General features: G+C 37.0%; 1 non-coding gene across 1 annotated transcript; it reads right to left on the reverse strand.

Annotated features, from left to right (window-relative positions):
• Positions 1-13425: 13425 nt before the first annotated feature.
• On the reverse strand, positions 13426-13528 carry LOC144454584 (U6 spliceosomal RNA). The gene has a single exon (XR_013483105.1). It is a non-coding gene; the product is annotated as a U6 spliceosomal RNA (small nuclear RNA).
• Positions 13529-21181: the final 7653 nt, after the last annotated feature.

Genomic DNA, 21181 nt, shown 5'->3' on the forward strand with positions numbered 1-21181 from the left:
ATGTCATTTTGGTCCTCTTCAAGCACGAAGGACAACAATCAACCAATCACTTTACCTATTCTAAAGAGGAAGAGGAGAGGCAGTACTTGGTGGTAGTGCCTCCTACCATGTTAAGATTTAATTAAGGATATCTGCCACAATCTGGAAATCTGTCAAAATCTGAAGAAGCTATATTTTTCAAATATGGGGTTAACATATGAGTAGGAATGTCTACCACATCTGAAAAAACTCAGGAGATGAAACGTTAGTGGTATTTGTAGGAAAACTGAATTCTATAGATTCAATTTATATTCTATAGTTTTATATGTGGCTGAACAGAGTTATTGGTTTTGGTCATGAGAAACTACAGCTAGATGTAAGAACAGATACTGTTTTTTGTCTTTATCTCTCTAGTGTTTAGTACCTATCAGGAATATATATGTGTATATATGTATGTGTATGTGTGTGTGTATGTGTGTGTATAGTAGGTGCTTAATAAGTCTCTGATGATTCTATTTGACTAGAAGGAAGAAATGGTCAACAGTGTTGACAGCTACAGAGAGGTCAAGAAGGATGAATGATAAAAGGCCATTCCCTGACTTTAACAGTTAGATTATTGATAACCTTAGAGCATGTTCAGTTGGGTGGTAGGGTGTGAAGTCAAATTGCAAGGAACTGAGAAGTGAATAAGAGAAGAAGATGTGGCTTCAATAATGTATGGAGACAGCTTTTCCTAGAATTTAGCAGTGAAAGGGAGGTCAGAGATGCAGGATGAAAGCTTGAAGGCCTAGCAGAGTCAAGTGAAAGTTTTTCTTTACTCCAAGTATTGACTGACTGATTTGTCCCCAAATCTTCTCTTTCTAACTTTTCTGTTACTGTTGAGGGTATCATCATCTTCACAGTTGCCCAGGCTTGCAACCTCAGTGTCATCCTGTCCTCCTCACTCTTTCTCACCCTTCCACATCCAATTTGCTGCCAAGGCCTGTTGATGTTATCTTTGTCACATCTCTTACGTATTCACCCTTCCCTCCTCTGACACTGCAACCACTCTGATGCAGACCTTCAGCACCTCATGCCTAGACTATTGTAATAACCTACTGGTGAGTCTGCCTGCTTCAAGTCTCTCCCTACTCTAATCCATTCTCCATTCAGCCAATCACCAAAGTGATTTTCCTGAAGAAAAAAAAAGATAGATCTAACCATGTCACCCTATACTCAATAGCCTCCAGTGGCTTCTACTACTTCAAGGATCAAGTATAAAATCCTTTGCTTGTAATTCAAAACCATTGATAAACTTAGCACGCCACCTTCTCCCCATCCCCATCCCCCATTGCCCCTAACTCCTACCCCCATCTACTCTGTGATCCAGTGACATTGTACCTCAAACATGACATGCCATTTCCTGACTACAGGCATTTTCACTGGCTCTGTCCCCTGTCAAGATATTAGGAGACACCCTGTTTTCTAGAGCAAGCGAGCTGTGACTTGAGCTTGGCATAACAACAATCCTTTGTGTTCACTCTCTGGATGATCTCACCCTCTGACAAAATCATAGAATTATTGTATTGCTTTTACCAGCACCAGGTGTTCTCTGAGCTCAGACGAGTACCAGACAAGAACCCATGTTCTGGTTATGAAGCCCTGCTATGAATCAAACTTGTCTCACTATTGCTGTTACCTAGCATGGTCAGAGCTACAGCTCACTGTGTAGCCATTAGTATATATATTGAGATTTCCCCACACTGCCTTGGGTGCCCCCTACTAAAGGAAGGTCTCCAGCACATGTGTCCTTACTCGCAAGCTGTTTCCCTCACTTTGAAATTAAACTTGTTTGATTCCTGTCTCTCCTGTCTCTAGCCTGCTCTTTCAGCTTCGATCATCCACAGGTTAGAGGCTGGTTCCATTCAGTTGAGACCCCTATGCCTAGAATTGTCTCCCTCCTCATCTCTGCTTCTTGGTTTCCCTGGCTTTCTTCCACTCCCAGCTAAAATCCCACCTTCTACAAGAAATCTTTCCTTTTCTTCTAATGTCTGCCTTTCCTCTGATATTATCTCCAGTTTATTTAGTCAATAGCTTGTTTGTACATAAATGTTTGCACGTTGTCTCCCCCATTCAATTGTAAGCTCCTTGAGAGCAGAGACTGTCATTTACCTTTCTTTATATTTCCAGTGTTTATCACATTGCCCAATGCGTAGTAGGGGAGTAATAAATGTTAATTGACTGACTTACTAACTAGCATAAAGGAATGCTGGCTGAATTGAGTGGAAAGAATTTTTGCCCTTGGAAGGTGTTCAGCTAAAGGTGGGGCAGTGGATAGAGTGCAGCAAGTGGACTCATTTTTGTGAGATCAAATCTGGCCTCACACACTTATTAGCTGTGTAATCCTGGCAAGTCAATTTAACCCTGTTTACCTTACTTCCTCATCTGTAAAATGAGCTGGAGAAGGAAATGGCACACCACTCCAGTTTCTTTGCCAAGAAAATCCCAAATGGGGTCATGAAAAGTCACAAAACTGAACAACAACAACAACAAATACAAAGAAATTAGCAATGATATGGTTCAGGAAGGATGACACTAACAGTTGTGGGAACCAGGAAAGATTTCATATAGAAAATGGCACTTGAACTGGGGCTTGGAGGAAGAGTGGTATTCTGTGAAGCAGGGGTGAGGAGGGAATTATGGGACATGATTATTACAAAAGTGTGGAGGTGGGAGGTGGAGTGTTAGTTTTGGGGAGTGAGGGGAAGGCCAATTTGGGAAGGGGGAATTATGTATAATGAGGTTGGAGAGTTAAATCTTTTTTGTTTTTTTAACACCAGAAGGAATTAACTTCTGAGAGAAAAGTTTCTTTGTATCTTGGTCAAAATAATAAGAACCACTCTTTGGACACTTTTTCCATCCAAATCAACCAACATTTATTTTCTCTCTTTTCTTCAGTCTCCTTTTCAGCTCTCAAGGATGGGAGCGGGAGTAGAGGATCTGGTTTCAAATATATATAGTCAAGCAAAATAAATCTCTGTATTGTCCATGTCTAAAAATGTGTCACTTGAATCTTGTCAGGAGGTGGGGATCATTCTTCATTTTCAGTCTCTAGAATCATGTTCAATATTGCATTGCTTAGAGTTCTTGAGTCTTTCAAATTCTTTATTTTTAGAATGTTGTATTAATATATATTATTCCCCTGGTTGTGCTCACTTCACTATGTATTAGTTCTTACAAGACTTCCCAGCTTTCTCTGAAATGGTCTCATCACTTCTGATGGCATAATAATAGTATTCCAAATATCCCATTACATTCATATGCCATAGCTTGTCCAAACATCCTCTAATGGATGGGCATCCCACTTAGTTTCCATTTCTTTCCCTTCACAAAATTGCTTCTAGACCTATTTTGCACACATAGGACCCTTTCCTCTTTCTTTCATCTCTTTGAAATCTAGGTCTAGTAAAATTGTTAGGTCAAAGACTATGCACAAGTTAGTAACTTTTGGGGCATAATTCCAAATTGCTTTCCAGAACCGATAAATGGATTCACAGCTCTGCCAACAGAATATTGATGTATCTGTTTTCTCATAGCACCTCTAACATTTGTTATTTCCCTTTTTTTGGTCATCTTTGCAAATCTAGTAGGTATGAGGTAGAACCTCAGAGTTGTTTAAATTTGTAATTCCTTAATTGTTTGTAATTTGGAGCAGTTTTTAAAAAAAACTATTGATAGCTTAGATTTGTTTCCTTGAGAACTGACTGTTCATAAACTTTGATCATTTATCAGTTGGGGAATGGGATTACTTTTATACATTTCAACCAGTTATCTATATATCATGGAAATGATACTTTCAACAAAAAAGCATGTGCAAAGAATTTTTTTCACCAGTTGACTGTTTCCCTATAAGAGTCAATATTACTGTATAGGTAGCTTTTTAAATCTAGGACAAGTTCTTTGAAAATAGAGAATTCAATCTTATATCAGAGTCAATACTGGTAGGAGGGCTGATATATTTTAATGCAGTCACCCTGCCTTTGGTTTAAGTCCCTACTCATAAACCTAGACTATCTACCTTCCCGGAAAGTCCCAGATTTTCCCCATTTCCAATATGTTAGCCACAAAATGCTGAGAAAGAGAAAAAAAGGAGTAGGAAGGTTTAACTGAGAGGCTAGACAAATGCATTAGTAGCAGGTTACTATTTTCCCTCAAAGGAAGCCAAATTTACCTACCATCTTTAAAGGGAATTTTGTTCTTGTGTATAGATCTACTATTTGTTACAGTGCCCTTTCTTGCCAAAGCATTTCCCTTCATAGGAGTCTTGGATGGGCCCCCCTCTTGGAAAGACCATTTATAGGTCTTCTGCTCATTACTCCTGATTGGAAGCTGTTCCTTCATAGTCTAGGACTCTGCCTTCTGCTGGTTGAGCTAAATATCTCCTGCTCCAAAATCTTCAGAGATCCCCATTTCTTCTGTACACTGTGGGTGTTGATAATAGGAGTGAGGCTGGAAGGGATCCAATTGTTCTAGTCTAGTGAAAATGCTTTTTATAATGAGCTTCTAAAATATGTTGGCCCTGGTTTTGGTTCCATTATTTCATATATTTTGGCCATCCAGAGCCTAGATTATCATGAGTAGGTTTTTGTGTCCCTTAGAACATAGAACTTTAGAGTTGGAAAGTACTTTAGGAATCTAGTCAAAATGTTCTCCATTTCACATATAAGGAAACTGAGGCCCAGAGAGGGTTAGAATTAGAACCCAGGACTCCTGACTCCCAGTCTCATGATCTCTCTTACTCCATGCTACCTCCCTTCACAAAAAAAGACGTATGTATTTCCTTTGTTACTCCACTTAGTAGTCGGAATAGCTAAGAAATGACTATCAGTGCTTCTCTCTCCAAGTCCTATGTCAAGTTCTGACCAATGATTCTTCCCATATTTGGTGTTACTTGATGTTTTGTTTTATTTTTTAAAGAACAAAAAATTTATTTTCTTTCCCTTCCTGTCCTTCCCCCTTGACTTGCATAGTCAAGCAAAAACATTCCTGAATTGGCCATGTCCAAAAGTATGTATCATTCTGCATCTTGTGTATATCACCTCTTTGTCAGGAGGTAGAGAGTATGGTTCATTCTCAATCTTTGATGCCATTTGACCTTTCTAGAAGAGGCATCCCTTCTCCAGGGACTATTCACTAATCATTCAGGGGCTGCTGATTGTTTCCAAGGTCACTCCTATAAGGCAGTGATGTTACAAGTAAGCATACAAAGTAACACAACTATGATAATGTAACAACTACTAATAATACAAAAAACAATCCTATGACTGGATGAATGTAGTCCATTCCTCTTAAAATTTCAGAGTGCTTTCTCAGAAGTATAGAAGTTTCTAAGAACTTCTTTAGGGATCTCAAATGGGGGAAGGTCTGTACATGTTGAAAATCTTTGGTTACAATAGTGTGGAAAGCTTACCCACTAAATTGTGCTACTAGAACGTCTTACTTCATGATGCATTGACTAATCAAAAACTTGATTACATGATCAAGGGATCCAAGAAAGAAGGCAGATAATTTTTTTTTTTTTGCTGGATAGAAACAGTGAGCATATAACTTTTATAATAGCATTCATTTTAATGGGGTTTTATTTTTCTCCAAATATCCACCTGTAGCTATCATCCTGGCAAGGAGATGTGACAAAAGTACATGAAGGGAGCCAAAGAAATGCTTCAAAGACACATCAAAGCGCTGTGAATTTGGGGTTGACAAGAAGAGCAGCATAGACATAAGCATGGTGTGTAGCCTTGAGGAAAAAAACCAAAACCAACATGAAACAACAGGTTCTTTAAATTGTGGCCAGATAACAAACCAAAGAATAACCTTGCTTTCTATACCATTGGAAAAGGCTCTTTTTAGAACATTGGCTTTTATGTTTCTGACATCATTTAGATCATTGTCAAATAGTTGACCTTTGCTATGGCTTGGCATATTTTTTTGCCTTTTTAATTCACCCTGGAAGCCATGACCTTGTTCCTTATAGCTACATATCATCCTTACCTCTGTGCTGCCCTTTTTCAAAAATGAAAAAGAGCCATAAAATCTTCTTTAAAAAAGCCAATTTATTCTTTTTACATCACAATCCTAGATGTGTTTGCTCCTACTGATTAATACCTCCTTTGCAAAAAAGAAGAATAGCAAAGCAAAATCAACTAACAGACTGAGTCTGCAGTGTTCAGTGGTCAGCGTTCCCCACCTCTTTACAGAGAGGAGGTTAGTGTATTTTTTCCTCTGTACTTTGGGACTGGGATTGATTGTTGAATTTAATACACACTCAGTTGCCCTTCAGAGTTGTTTTATTTTACATTATTTTGGTCATTGTATATGTTCCTTTGTTTGCTTCTGAGGACCACATATTAGCTGCTTTTGGTCATTTGCAACATCTTCCATCATAACTGGAATGCATCTTATAGGAACACGTAGTCTCTTTTGGAGGAGTTGAGCTTTCTGAGTTTCCTTAACTTAGCAACAATATCTTTAGATAGCTTAACAATTTGTTGCTCCATAAAGAAATATAGTGAAGTGGGCATGTGTCCAATTAGGCTGGCTTCACTGAAATAATTTTTCACTTCAATTGGCAAAAAGGTGTATGCTCTTTCAATAGGACATTTTATTGAAGGAAGCAGACATTGGCCTTTTATCCTTTAAAGTCTGATATTTACAGCAAAAGCTGCTGGCTCTCTAATTGCAGCTTACAAAAACAACACACAATCTCATTTAATCTCTATGAGTACTTGCCATATTTACTTTCCTAAGGGATATTCAACATTACCTGCAATGAATTCTAACTCAGGTTTGAAATAAAGGAGATAGAATAAATATATTCTGTATACTAAGATAGTTAAAACTGAGAGATAAACCTATGGTGCTCTTTGAATAAAGACCCTCCTATGTGTTTCCTGAGGAACACAAAAAGATGTATTTGAGCAGAGAGGATGGTGGGGACCCAGAGCAAGAACAGAGAATGAAATGCAGGGTAAGGATTCTGTCAGTCTATCACTGATAAATAGGCAACTACTTAGATAAATTCAAATTTTGAAACAGCTCTTCCCTGATGCCACCACGTCAGTGCCTTAATGTATAAATCACCCAGGCAACATTTCAGATGTGTATCAGCTCATCCTGCCAAACCAATGATGGCTCTGATGATCAATACAACAAAGAAAGAATGTGTTTCTTTGAGCATTAAAGTAAAAATTGTTAAATCACACCCTCTAATTCTTATTTTCTGTTTGTGATCTTATCACTTGTGACTTCACCTCCATTGGTGCAGATCACAGCCAATCCATATCTTCCCATCCTGTATGGTCTTGCCTATATTATTTCATATAATCTCCACAATGATCCACTTGATATATTAGAGGCCTTACTCTAGGACTTTTTACATTTCATGGGTATCAGTATAGCACTCAAGTCGTCCCTATGTCATTTCTCACTAGTGCTACAATGCCAGATTACTAGCTGTCCCATTATGCTTTATGACAGTGATTCTCAAAGGACTCTGGGGATCTGTGGGAGTCCTTTCAAGAGATCTAGGAGGTCAAAACTATTTTTATAATAATACTAAGATATTTCAATTTCTAATACACTAAATATTGGTAGCTATAATCCACATAAACAAAAGTTCTTTGAAGGAGGGTCCTAAATAATTTTTATTTTAGGCAATTGGGGTTAAGTGATTTGCCCAACTAGATAAGTCTAACCACAAAATAAACAAAGAAAGAAGTTAAGGAGGTGAATAGAACATTAGAAAAGTTAGGTATGATAGACCTCTGGAGAAAACTGAATGGGGATAGAAAGAAATATACTTTTTTCTCGTCAGTACATGGTACATACACAAAAATTGACCATGTACTAGGGCATAAAAACCTTACAATCCAATGCAGAAAGGCAGAAATATTAAATGCATCCTTTTCAGATCATGATGCAATAAAAATTATATGTAATAAAGGGCCATGGAAAGATAGACTAAAAAATAATTGGAAACTAAATAATCTAATCCTAAAAAATGATTGGGTCAAACAACAAATCATAGAAACAATCAATAATTTCATTCAAGAGAATGACAATAATGAGACAACATACCAAAACCTATGGGATGCAGTGAAAGCAGTTCTTAGGGGGACGTTTTATATCTCTAAATGCTTACATAAATAAAATAGAAAAAGAGGAGATTAATGAATAAGTGATTTGCCCAGGATTACACAGCTAGTGTCAAGTGCTTGGTCTGAGGCCGGATTTGAACTCAGGTCTGCCTGACTTCAGGGCCGATGCTCTATCCACTGCGCCACCTAGCTGCCCCTCCTAAATAATTTTTAAGAGTGTAAAGGAGTCCTTAGACCACAAAGCTGCTCTATAATATGCTTTATGCCCCTTGTTGCCTGTAAGTCATCACTGAAAATAAGCTGTCATTTACTCGTATCCATTTTGTGTTCCTCCATTGTCCTTCGGATGATCTACAACTTTGAATGATGAAAGACTGTGATGTTTCAAGATCGGCAGCCATTGCAGATCTTGAATATTGGTGGAAGAACATCTATGTTGGGTCTTTGTGTTGGGATTTTTAAAAAAATAATTTCTTTATTTTTAGTGTTCAACAATTACTTCCATAAGCTTTGGAGTTTTAAATTTTTTCTCCCTCCCTCTCCACCTCCTTTCCCAAGATGGTGTGCAATCTGATATAGGCTCTACATATACATTTCTATTAAACATGTTTTCACATTAGTCATGTTGTAAAGAAGAATTAGAGGGGCAGCTAGGCGGCACAGTAGATAGAGCACCAGCCTGGGAGTCAGGAGGACCTGAGTTCAAATCTCGCCTCAGACCAAACACTTGACACTTACTAGCTGTGTGACCCTGGGCACATCACTTAACTCCAATTGTCTAAAAAAAAAAAGGAAGAAGAAGAATTAGGACCAATAGGAGGAACCACAAGAAAGAAGATACAAAACAAAACAAGAAAAAAGGAGCAAATAGTATGCTTCAATCTGCATTCCAACTCCATAGTTCTTTCTCTGGATGTGGATAGCATTTTCCATCATGAGGCCTTTGGAGACGTCTTAGATCCTTGCATTGCTGAGAAGGGCTAAGTTTATCAGAGTGAGTCATTGCACAATGTGGCTGTTACTATATACAACATTCTCCTGGTTCTGTTCACTTCACTCAGCATAAGTTCATACAAGTCTTTCCAGGTTTTTCTGAATTCTGCTTTGTGCTGGGATTTTTAAAAGCCCTGCCCAATCTTCCAAATGTAATCTACCCCATGTTCTTTCTCTCATTCAGTGATTTCTGGGATGAGGTCATTCATCATTTATCTATAATACTTCTATTGTAGGCTTGTTGGGTATAGCCTTTATGGATCAGTAGAGAAGCAAAACAGATGTGCAATATTATGCCATTGTAAGACAGGAAATGGATGTTCTAAGTAGGTGGAATTTAGCAGGTAACAGTGAAGCAAATATATAAATTATCAGGATTGATAGTAATAGATGTGGGGGAGTGCTGAAGCCAGCTAGAACTGGCCTGTGAGAGCCCATTGTGAAATTTTCAGTGTGAGCATTTATTTATACCTCAGAAATCAGTGAATGATACAAATTAGGGTTTGAGCTATTGTTTTGTCTATTATCTAGACTTAGGAAAGTGGTCAAGAAAATGCTAACAATGCAGATTAAATTTAAAGGTGACATGACAATATGTATATTTTCCCCCAGTGGGCTGGTTGTTAAACATTTACCAGTACTCTATTCTGAATACATGCAACTCTGTAAGAATGAAAAGAAAAGATGAAGAAGGAGGTGGAATCAATGAACTAATCCAACCTTAGGGAAATAGATATTTAGTGGAGATCAGAAATGAGAGAGATTTAAGCAAACTTTTAATCATAAACAGAAAGATCTGGGAGCTTCCCATCTATGGGGAATGTCCTTTCAATTTGAATTTTATGAAAGACATTTTCCACAACAGTCACAAACACTTTTGACAAATATCCATTTCCTTTTTTGCCTTGCCTGACATGGATGAACAGTACAACTTGGTAATTATTTTTTGTTGCATTAATTAAGGAATTCTGTATAATTTTCACATATTTATGAGATTCTTGTTGGAGCATTTATGAGACTGTCTTGCTCTATTGAATCGATTTTTTTGGGTGATAAACAAATACATAGGACAGGCTCTTGTATTCTTTGCATATCTTGGTCAATTGTGTGATTATAAAGATATTATTGACAAGGAATTGCTTGCAACAGCCTGCCTGGTCCTTTCTCATATTTTTATCATGGATACCCTGGATATATGTGCAGATCATTCCTCATAAGTTTTCTATAAAGGTAAGAGAGTAGGCATATGGGTTGGTAGTTATTGATGTCCTGATTATTTTTGTGTGGGCGTGGGGAGATTAATAAAATTGTCTGTGATTTTTTCTGTTCTTTCTGTATCTTCTTCTTGATATAGCTTGTCAAATTATCAGCAGTGTCCTAGCAATTGTCATGCTGTAAGCCTGGATATCCTTAGTCTGTATACTTAGTCTGGTCCAGCTAGCCTTCTTGACTTTATCTTCTTAAGTGTTATTTCAATGTCTCACACACACAGCACAGAAGTAGCTGAGACATTAGCACCATAGATCTAGAGATGGAAGAGATCTCAGAGACTTTTTAATCCCACCCCTTTCATTTTACATGAGTAAACTGAGGGGAAGTTAAATGACTTGGTCAAGGTCACACAAGTAGTTACTGTCAGAGGCAGGATTTGAACATAGACTCTATTACTCCTTAGTCAGTGCTCTTTTCAGGTACCATATTGCCTCTCAAATGCAGTCCAAACCTGTATTTCCTTTCATTAATGATGAAAATTGATCATTATAGAAACATTGATGTCTGTAATTTCATGTAATTTGTTGTTTTCTTGCCAGTTTCATCTCTGAACTCACTTGGGATGATGTGTTAATTGGATATCATGCAATGCTTCCTTGTTTTGGCTTCATAATTTATAAGGAAATACTGCTCATAATCTTCCATGCATTTACTCAACAAATGTTTATTAAAGTTTTTGCTGTATCCATTGTATTATGTTATCTTTTGAGGAAAATACAAAAGAAGTATAATGCACAGCTTCTGCCCTCTCAGAATGTATAATCTAATTGTGGAGGTAAGAAAAATTTCTATCAAGAAATCTCTATCAAAACTCACAATGCAAAACAGTATATGACTAAATTCTAAAATTAATTGCTCTATGCTAAAAGTAAGTAGTCCGGGAATTTAAAGACAAGAAGAGTGCAACATGCACAGAAGTTGTGGTGGGACTTGAATGGGACTTTGAAGAATGGGTTGGATTGAGTTTGGTTGAGAATAGAGAACAGGACGATTCAGGGAGCATAAGGAAAGGCTTGGAATCAGGAAAGAACATTTCCTACTTGGGGGACAGTGAAGAGTAAGACTGGAATAGGGGGTTTGTATTGGGGAGGTAGATAAACTGTACAACATTGAACTTAATCTTTTGATTCCTTCTCAACTGTGGAGAATTTCATTTTAGACTATTCTCAAAATTGTCATAATAGCAGAAACAAGTACAGAACTCAGAATTATGCCTACAGTTTGACAAATTGATAAGTACCATGAGGTAAGACAACATGGAAAGTATAAGGATTAAACCCACTTCCACTTATTATAGATGATATTGTCAAAAAGTTTTACATTTAAAACTTTTTTTTTGGTCATGAGTGATAATATTCTTTCATATTTATTCCATTACCAAGGGCATCTCTCATTGAAGGGCTAATTTTATTTATGCTTGCACATATCAGGACTATTTTGTTTTTCTTAAATTACAAAAGAAATGTACACTTACAGACCCGAGAATATAAACAGTTGATTTTTTTTAAACATAAGTTAAGGCAATGATTATAAATGAGAAAAACTCTGTTTTGGAAAGTAAAATTTTAATCCTTGATGGTTTGAAATTTGTTTCATTAACTCTGATTCACTTCTCAAATAGAATTTCTAATCGAAGAATAAAATTTTGCAAATATTAATGACAATGATCTTATATTAAATGATGCTATTCATACCAATATTTTAGTAGAAACTGTCTCTTTGGAGCCCATCTTTGTGATACCAACAAAAAAACGGTCAAGACATTTTGATTATCTTAATGTAACTGATGTCCTCATTTTAACTGAAAAAAAAATGCTGAGGCTAATGCAAGTAGTCCTAAAAGTTGTTGCTTATCACTGTTCAGAAGATGGATTGGGGAGGTAAGAGAATAGATGCAGGAGATCAATAAGGAGGCCATTGTGAGCAGTGATAAAGACCTTATCTAGGGTAGTGGCTGTGTTAATGGAGAGAAGGGACTCTTATGAGAGATGTTGTGGTGTTAGAATCAACAAAACTTAGCAATTGATGGGATATATGAAATGAGAAACTGGAAGGAGACTAGGATGACACTGAGGTTGTGAATTTGGGTGACTGGAAGAATGGTGTTAATAAAATGGTTAGCATTTTCCTTTATCCAGCTCTAAAAGAGATTTCCTTTCTTAATCAAGTGCTTTTGTCCAGAGATTTAGTGCCTCTAGTACCTGAGGAAATCAAATCGATCAATTGAGTAGATTAACCCATTTGGCCATGTACAAAATGCCAATTAATAGATTTCTATAGAACAAATACCACCTTTCTCAATCTTTAATCTCCACATTACCATAAATGAATGGAATAATCTTGATCCCTGTAGAAGGTGAAAAATGAACAGAATAGAGAAAAAGCTTTATGAGGGAATTCCAAGAAAAATACACTTATACAGGAATTCCAATTAAAAAAATGTAGAAATACATTCAGATTGTGTCTGCACAGCATCTCAAATATGTGTAAGAAATAACCTCGAGAATTCGGTTAGTCACAGACTCAGAGATAAAATATCTGGAGCTGGAAGAGATCCCAAGGATCATCTTTTACAGATGAGGAATGAGGCAGAGGATGTAAAGTGACTTGCTCAAGGTCATGCAGATAGTAAGCATCAGAAGCAGGATATGAACTCAGTTCCTCTTAGTGTGTAAGATGCTTGTACCTTCCTACTTTCCAATATCATAATATGCTGTAGCCCAGTGGTATCAAACTCAAATAGAAATGGAGGGCCGCTAGACCATATATAAGGATTTCTGTGGGCTGCATATTGTCTTAGAAAAATAAACATTAACATTATCTGTCTTATTGTATTTTTCTTTATTTTGCTCCCTATTCTCAGTTATATTCTTATTTATTTATCTGTTTTTAGTTTTCAACATTCACTTCCATAAGATTTTTTCCCCAAATTTTCTCCCCATCTCTCCCCTCCCCCCACCCCAAAATGGCATACAATTTGATATGGGCTCTATATACATATTCATATTAAATCTATTTTCACATTAGTCATGATATAAAGAATTAGAAAAATGTGGAATGCTTCATGAATTTGCAAGTCATCCTTGCACAGGGGCCATGCTAATCTTCTCTGTATCATTCCAGTTTTAGTATATGTGCTGCGTATGTGCTGCCGAAACAAGCACTCCCAATTATATTTTAATCTAGTTTGGGCTTCACTGTGGGCAGCATATTCGACACCTCTTCTGTAGCCTACTTATACCCAACAGACATCTCTTTATTGCCCTTTGTGTTACTTTCATTTTTTATTTCTTAGTAGAGTAGTATTCCATGATTTGCAGTCATATAATATTAACAAAGAAAATATTGGTTAAAAATATGATTATTTCTTGTTTTTTGTTCTAGGAACAAGATTGGGGTCTTTGAAAACACCCAGAGGCTTTCTCAAATACTATCCACTTCTTGCTGTCCCTCCTAACTCGTTATGTACCTGCTGTGTCATTTCAAGATATGTGTACTTCTGTACAGGGCAACAAGGTAGCACAGTGAATAGAATGCCAGGCCTAGAGTAAGGAAGACCTATCTTTCTGAGTTCACATCTGCCCTCAGACATTTACTAGTTGTGTGACCCTGGGCAAGTGACTTAACCCTGTTTGCCTCACTTTCCTCATCTGTAAAATAAGCTGAAGAGGGAAATGGCAAACCACTCCAGTATCTTTGCCAAGAAAACCCTAAATGGGGTCATGAGGAGTCAGAGACATGACTGAAAAACAACATACTTTTGGTATATGACTGGTTTAATGGACTCTCCATCCATTTATAAATCATAGTCTTTGCAATAAATAGAGTTCATTCACTTGGTTTTTCCACATAAACTGTTAAGTGGATATCATTTGAAATATGAAACTTATAGAGGAAGCCCTGTATTTTTTTCTGGAGCTTGATGCAATCAGCGTGGTGGCATCTGTAAGAAGGATTATCCAAAACAGTAGTAGCCACACTTTTTTGATTGCTTACCCCAGGAGTAAAAAAAAAGTTGCCAACATCTCCTGTATGTGGATATTTATTTTTAAATGAGATACATGTGCTACTGTACTAATAGCTATATAAAACACACAAAAATAGAAATTAAAAAAAACTTGGTAACACCTATGCTTCAGGAAATCACTGGAGCACCTGAGTGCAAGATGGACAAGAGAAGGGAGAGGTCGAGGCAGAGAGACCAATTAGGAGGTATTACAATAGTTTTGGAGAGAGGCAATAAAGTTGTGAATTACGGTTGAAGTTGTTCAGATTGGGAGATGTGGACAGATGCAAAAGTTGTTGAGGAGGGAGGAATGACAAGGTTTGGCAACTAATTCGAAATGTGTGGTGAGGTAGAGTGAAGACCTGAAGATTACTGAGATTGCAAACCTAGGTGACAAAACATGGCAGTGCTTTTAGTGGTAATACAGAAGGGGTAGATTTCAGGGGACATATAATGAAAAGAGAGCCATGATGCATTGCAACCTGTATAACTCCCTGTGTTCCATAAAGGTGGATGGTTCTTACCAGTCACTGCTTTGGAGCATAGAACCTGCCTTCCCAAAGCCACTTGCTACAGCCAAAGGAAATGGGCATGGTCTGGAGGGGGTTATTTCCCCATTGGTACCTGCACAGACGCTGCTATGGGGACTAGATAAGAATTAGGTTACACATTCCTTGAAGAGTGGGTCCTTGGCTCAGAATGGGATTGAAGTTGGAAGCTTCTATAGCACAGGGAGGGACTGAAGTGAGGGAATATTAGCATAGTATAAAGGTAGTTGTAATCATGTTGGAGATGAGTCCCACAGTTGACTATCACAGGAAGGATAGGACCTATCTTCCCACCGTCTGATTGGTTAGTCACACGTTTTAGAGTCATGGTTCAACCTCCACTTTGGAAACTACAGGTTTATATGACTTTACCATTTCAGTTCCATTTGTATTCTCTATCTTCCACAACATTGACAAACACTTTTACAAAGGCATACACATTATTTTTATGCCCTATTTGATATTAGTGATCAGAGAGTCATTGAACAAATTTATCTTTATTGTTTTTTAAGGAATCACTTCTGATCTTGACCTACTCAGGGGAGGGACCTTGTTGGAGGGGAGCTTTTAAAGCTTCATTTTGTTCTGCCAAATCAAATGCCTTTTTATAGTTAAAACAGTAAATACAGTAGGATATTGTATTCCCTGAACCTTTCAGGAAATTGTGTGTCTATAAAGGTATAATCAGTTATAGAATATTCTTTGTAAAGTCCCTTGATACACACACACACACACACACACACACACATACACAGAGATAATTTTTTTAATGAAGATTTTATAAAGTTGAGGAAGTAGATGGGTCTATAGTAATTGATGTCCTTTCAATCGTCTTTAATAGCAATACAGAGAAGGGAAAGGAAATAAAATGAGCATTTATATTGCTTCTACTATGTGTTGAGGACTGTGCTAAGTGCTTTATAACTGTCTCATTTGATCTTCACAACAACTGTTCTAGGTAGGTGTGGTTACCCCCATTTTACATTTGAGGAAATTGAGGCAAACAAAGGTTAAGTGACTTGCCTAGGGTGACACAGTTAATACATGTCTGAGACAGGATTTTATCTCAGGTCTTCCTGACTCCATTTCCAGGACTCTATCCGCTGTGCTACCTACCTGCGTAATACAGTCCATGATTTAAGGGAAAAAAATAGTTTGCTATCTTAGCTTCTTTCATATGCCTTGAGAATCAATCCAACAATGTTCTCAAAGTTGTGTCACCTCTGGCATGGACCTTCTTGGTATGTATATGGTTTGGTCTAGCCACTCATTGCATTTTCCTCCTAATTTCCATTTCTGCTTCTTCATGTTAGTGATCAGGACTTGAGTTGGCTCCACATAATAAAGCAAAGGGATTGTTAAAGAAACATGAACATATCTTTCACATTTTCATTTTGTTGTCGGCCTTCCAATTTCATCTCTAAGTGCTGTTTGGGTGATCTGGCTGACGTGGATCTGTGTAGCTTTCTCTAAACTCATTTTTCCTTTTGATGCCTTTTTTTTTTTTAGGCAACTGGGGTAAGTGACTTGCCCAGGGTCACACAGCTAGTAAGTGTCAAGCATTTGGTCTGAGGCCTGATTTGAACTCAGGTCCTCCTGACTTCAGGGCTGGTGCTCTATCCACTGTGCCATCTAGCTGCCCCTTGCTGCTTCTTTTTAAAAAAATAATTATTAGTTTTCAACATTCACTTTTATAAAATTTTGAGTTCTATATTTCCCCCCCTTCCCCTGCCCCTTCCCCAAGATGGCATAAAAACTGATATAAGTTATACATGTACAATCATATTTCCACATTATTTATTCCACATATTTCCACATTTGTCATGTTGTAAAAGAAGAATCAGAACAAAAAGGAAAAACCATTAGAAACAAACAAACAAAAAGACAATAGTCTGCTTCAATCTGCATTCAGACTCCATAGTTCTTTCTCTGGATGCAGATAGCATTTTCCATCATGAGTCTTTTGGAATTCTCTTAAATCATTGCATTGCTGAGAAGAGCAAAGTCTAACAAAGCTGGTCATCGTACAATGTGACTGTTTCTGTGTGCAATGTTCTCCTCATTCTGCTCTCTTCACTTGGCATTAGTTCACGAAAGTCTTTCCAGGTTTTCTGAAGGTCGCCTGCTCACCATTTCTTATGGAATACTAGTAATCTATTACATTCAAATACCACAACTTGTTCAGTCATTCCCTAATTGATGATCATCCCCTCAATTTCCAATTCTTGGCCAAAGCTATAAAAAGAGCTGCTATAAATATTTTTGTACGTGTGGGTCCTTTCCCCTTTTTTATGATCTCTTTGGGATATAGACCTAGTAGTGGTATTGTTGGATCAAAGGGTATACACAGTTTTATAGTCCTTTGGCTTTCTGCTGCTTCTTATGCTCTTATGAGGTGATACTAGCTCATAATCTTTCACCATTCTCTCTTGTAAGGCTTTACAAATGAGTTTATAGTCTTCACTGTTGTTGCCCTTGGTTGCCATGTCTCTACATTTAGCAAGAGGATCAAGTGTTTGCTGCCTGAGGTGGCCTCCTAGGCCCTTATAGACTCCTTATTGTGGTGATTACTTTAAATCAGTTAACCTTCCATAGGAAACATTAGTAGTTCATGTTGGTCTTTGCTCCTTTATCCAGTTCTTATTTTTTTTTGTCATCGATAACTTATTTAAATTGGTTAGATTGGTAATGTTGTAGTTGCATGCAATATTTTCTCATCTTTGTCCTAATTTTGGGTTTTCATCTTTGTTCTGACAAGTAGCTCGTCTGTTTTTGTATAGACAGTTGATTCAGATATGACTTACACATGGTTGACCTGCTGTTTTCTGCCTATTAATATATAGTCAACTGCATTTTTATAGTGTGTTTGATATGCAGCACCTTTTAACTTTCTTCTTGAAGCAAGTACTTGTGATGACTTTAGGCTTCTATGTAGCCTCTGAACTCTTACACTTCTTAATCCTGAGTATATTTTTCAACTGTTGTTTTTTTTTATGCCAACTTCCCTTTTTCATTAATGTCACTGTATTAAAGTGTACATTGATTTATTAGGGAAGATCTGGTTTGCTGAGTTCTTTTGAAAACTTCCCTATTTTAACATCTACTGCAACAGATGTTAGCAGGTCAACTGCAATTATCTTCATACTGATCTTTTTGCTTAGGTTCATCGAAAGCATTGCAAAGCAAGATAACCAAGTGTCTCATGAAGTGATATTTCTTGCTACCTTTGGTGGCATGGTTAATCCAATCTCTTCAACAACTCCTTTAACTTGTTACTCAAGGTGAGTGTGAGCTCTCCTTTCATTTAGCTGTAACCTTTTTGTATTTTCTATATGGATAAATAGCAATACTGATATAATTTTGTTTTTCCAATATGTCTAATCATTGAGATGCACACATAGTTCACATTTAAGATATTAAGAATTAAATTAACGTTTATGGGTGGTATAAAACTATGTGATTCTTAGCACCTTCCTAACCAATGTTGAGAAAAGAGTCTACATGTTTAATCCTGACTGGATTTGAAATCAGATGACTTCAGCTTAATCTCCAACAGCTATTGTTTGAACTGTCTGCTCTTGGGGAATATCTCTTTATTCCTTTAGGACTTAATTTCTTCATGTATAAAATTTTTGGGGTGGACTAGGTTAGATCTTTTACAATTCTCTAAGTCCTATGGTACTTCTTTGAAAAATTTAATTTCATTTGGAAACCAGTAAGAGTACCACAATAATCTCATATTCCTTGACCTTTTTTGCATCATTTAACACTGCTGACTAACCCCTCTTCCTGTTGTTTCTTTTTTTAAAATGTGATATTAAAAATTGTCATAATTTCTGAATGCCCCACTCCCTCTTAATATTCTCTCAGCTTCTGTGACACTGCTCTCACTTTCTTACATCTCCTACCTTTCTGCTCATTTTTTCTTTGTTGCCTTCACTAATTCCTCCTTCCCTTCTAATAAGTGTATCTAGGTGTATCTAAGTGTATCAAAGCTCTATTTTTGACCAACTTATCTATTTTTGATATACTCTTCTCCTTAATTATGTGTGCTCCATTCTAATTTTCAAGGTGTCCACTACTTGGGTAAGGCTTTCCACATTACATTCCAACTGGTTTATTCTCCTTCTAAGCGTCCTATTTTATTTACATATTTTTCAACTCTTCTTTCATTTTTCCCAACCACTTCAGGAGTCCTTTTGGCCAATCCATTCTATTTTCTGGGCTTCTCTTTGTAATTATTGTAGAATTATTTTCTTTTTCTGGAATTTTATCTTGGGATTCTCTTACCCACAGGACTTTATTGTACAAGGTGTACCAAAAATCTTAGTGAAGTCTTAAACTTTTAAAGTTGAATCTTTGGAGACACCCTGTATCAGGAGTATTCTTCTATGTGCTTATGTCTTCCAATTCTGAAGTTTGTCTGGTAAAGGACAAGCTTCTCTTTCTTGGTTCTAAAGTTCCTGGAGATATGGTCACTACGGTCCTTCTCTGTAAGACCTGGAGTTAGAGTGGAATGCTATAAGTAGACACAGTGTCCATCTTTGACTTCACTTTAATCCTACCTGATAATAGCTTCTTAACCTGGTCTTCTCCAGCAGACTTAAGCTGGGGTACTTAGGGAAAGATCATGGCCCAGAATGAGATGGCTGAGTTTGGGATCCTTGGTTCTTTGCTCTGCCTCTCCCACAGTCCTAGCTAGATTAACCCAACTAGGGCAGTAGTGGTCTCTGTCTATACCTCATGATGCTAGACCAGGTATGGACCCTTTTCCCAGTCTATGGATGCTGCACCAAGTCAGGCCCTTTTTTAATTAAAAAATTAAAATTCTTTTATTTTCCAATAAACAAACATTAACTTTTTTCTCCCTCCCACTTGTCCTAATTTTTTTTTAAATAAAAAGAAAAGAAAAACAAAATCCTTATAACAAATATTCATTGTTAAGCAAAACGAATTTCCATATTGGGAAAATCTTTCCCCCCTATAGTCTTTGACTTGAATGTTGTTCCAGGTATGGCTTAGATGAAACTTACCTTTATGCTGATGCCTTCCAAATCTTTATATACATTTCTGAGCTCTGGTTCTGTATTTCCAACTGCTTGCTGGACACTTTCACATAGATATCCAATAGGACCTCAAATCAACATGTTCAAAATTGAACTGATCATCTTTCAGGCAAAACTAACCCTCTTGGTAATGACTCTGGTTTTGTTGATGGCACTACTGTTCTAGTCAGTTAGGCTCAAGACCTTAGGTACTCTTGAGTCTTTCTTTTCCCTTAGCCCCCAATTCACTTCCTTGCCACATCCCATTTTCAACCTTTGCAATAGCACTTGAATCTTTTTCCCTTTTTACTCCCACTACTCTCTCTGGAATTGAAGGCTTCATGACTTCTTTCCATCTACTGTTAAAGTAATTGTTTAAAAAGAATTCTGAGCTTAACAAATACCAAATAAAATTCAAATTTCCATTCACATTGTCGAGCCAAAGGAGAGAATTGCACATGAAACTGGGAATCTCTATTATTTTCAACTTGCTTTTCTTTTGAAAGATATATTAAATTCAACATGTAACTTTTGGTTTTTTTTCTTTAAATTTTAAAAAAAGATACATTTTAGTAACATCTTTTGTTTTTTAGTCACCAGAATTTCTCCCAGTATTTCCCCTCCCAGAAAGCCATCCCATTGAACATTTTTTCAAGATGAATAAGAGAAAAATTAGCAGCAAAACTGACCAATTCATTTTCCTCTATTTGTCTTAAATATTGTTCTCTGAATTAGGATTTTTTGTTGTCATTTCTCTTCCTCTGTAAACACAGTGTTTTGTCTCTTCAGTTATTTTTACTCAATCTAGGGCATTCTTCTTCACACAGATTTTCTTCCTCTCACCCTTATGTTCCCCTCCCTCCATAACCATTTGCTTGTCACCTCTTTCCCTAGTTTTGGAGTGGTGTTGTTATAAATATATCTATTGGTTCTGCTCACTTCACTCTGCCTCAGTTCATACAACTCTTCTCAGGCTTCTCTGAAACTATCCCCTTTCATCATTTCTTAATGCACAATGATCTTCCATTAAATTAATGTTAACATAATTTGTTCAGCTAGTCACCCAATTAATGAGCACTTCATTGGTTTCCAATTCTTTTCCATTACAGAAAAGATATTTTGCACATGGTCCCCTTTCCTCTTTCTTTAATCTCTTTGGTGATATAGCCTGAATAGTGTGGTATTTCTGGGTCAAATGCTATG

The sequence above is a fragment of the Phascolarctos cinereus genome, unplaced genomic scaffold (assembly GCF_003287225.1).
Source record: "Phascolarctos cinereus isolate Bilbo 61053 unplaced genomic scaffold, phaCin_HiC Scaffold_726;HRSCAF=1367, whole genome shotgun sequence".
NCBI lineage: Eukaryota > Metazoa > Chordata > Mammalia > Diprotodontia > Phascolarctidae > Phascolarctos > Phascolarctos cinereus.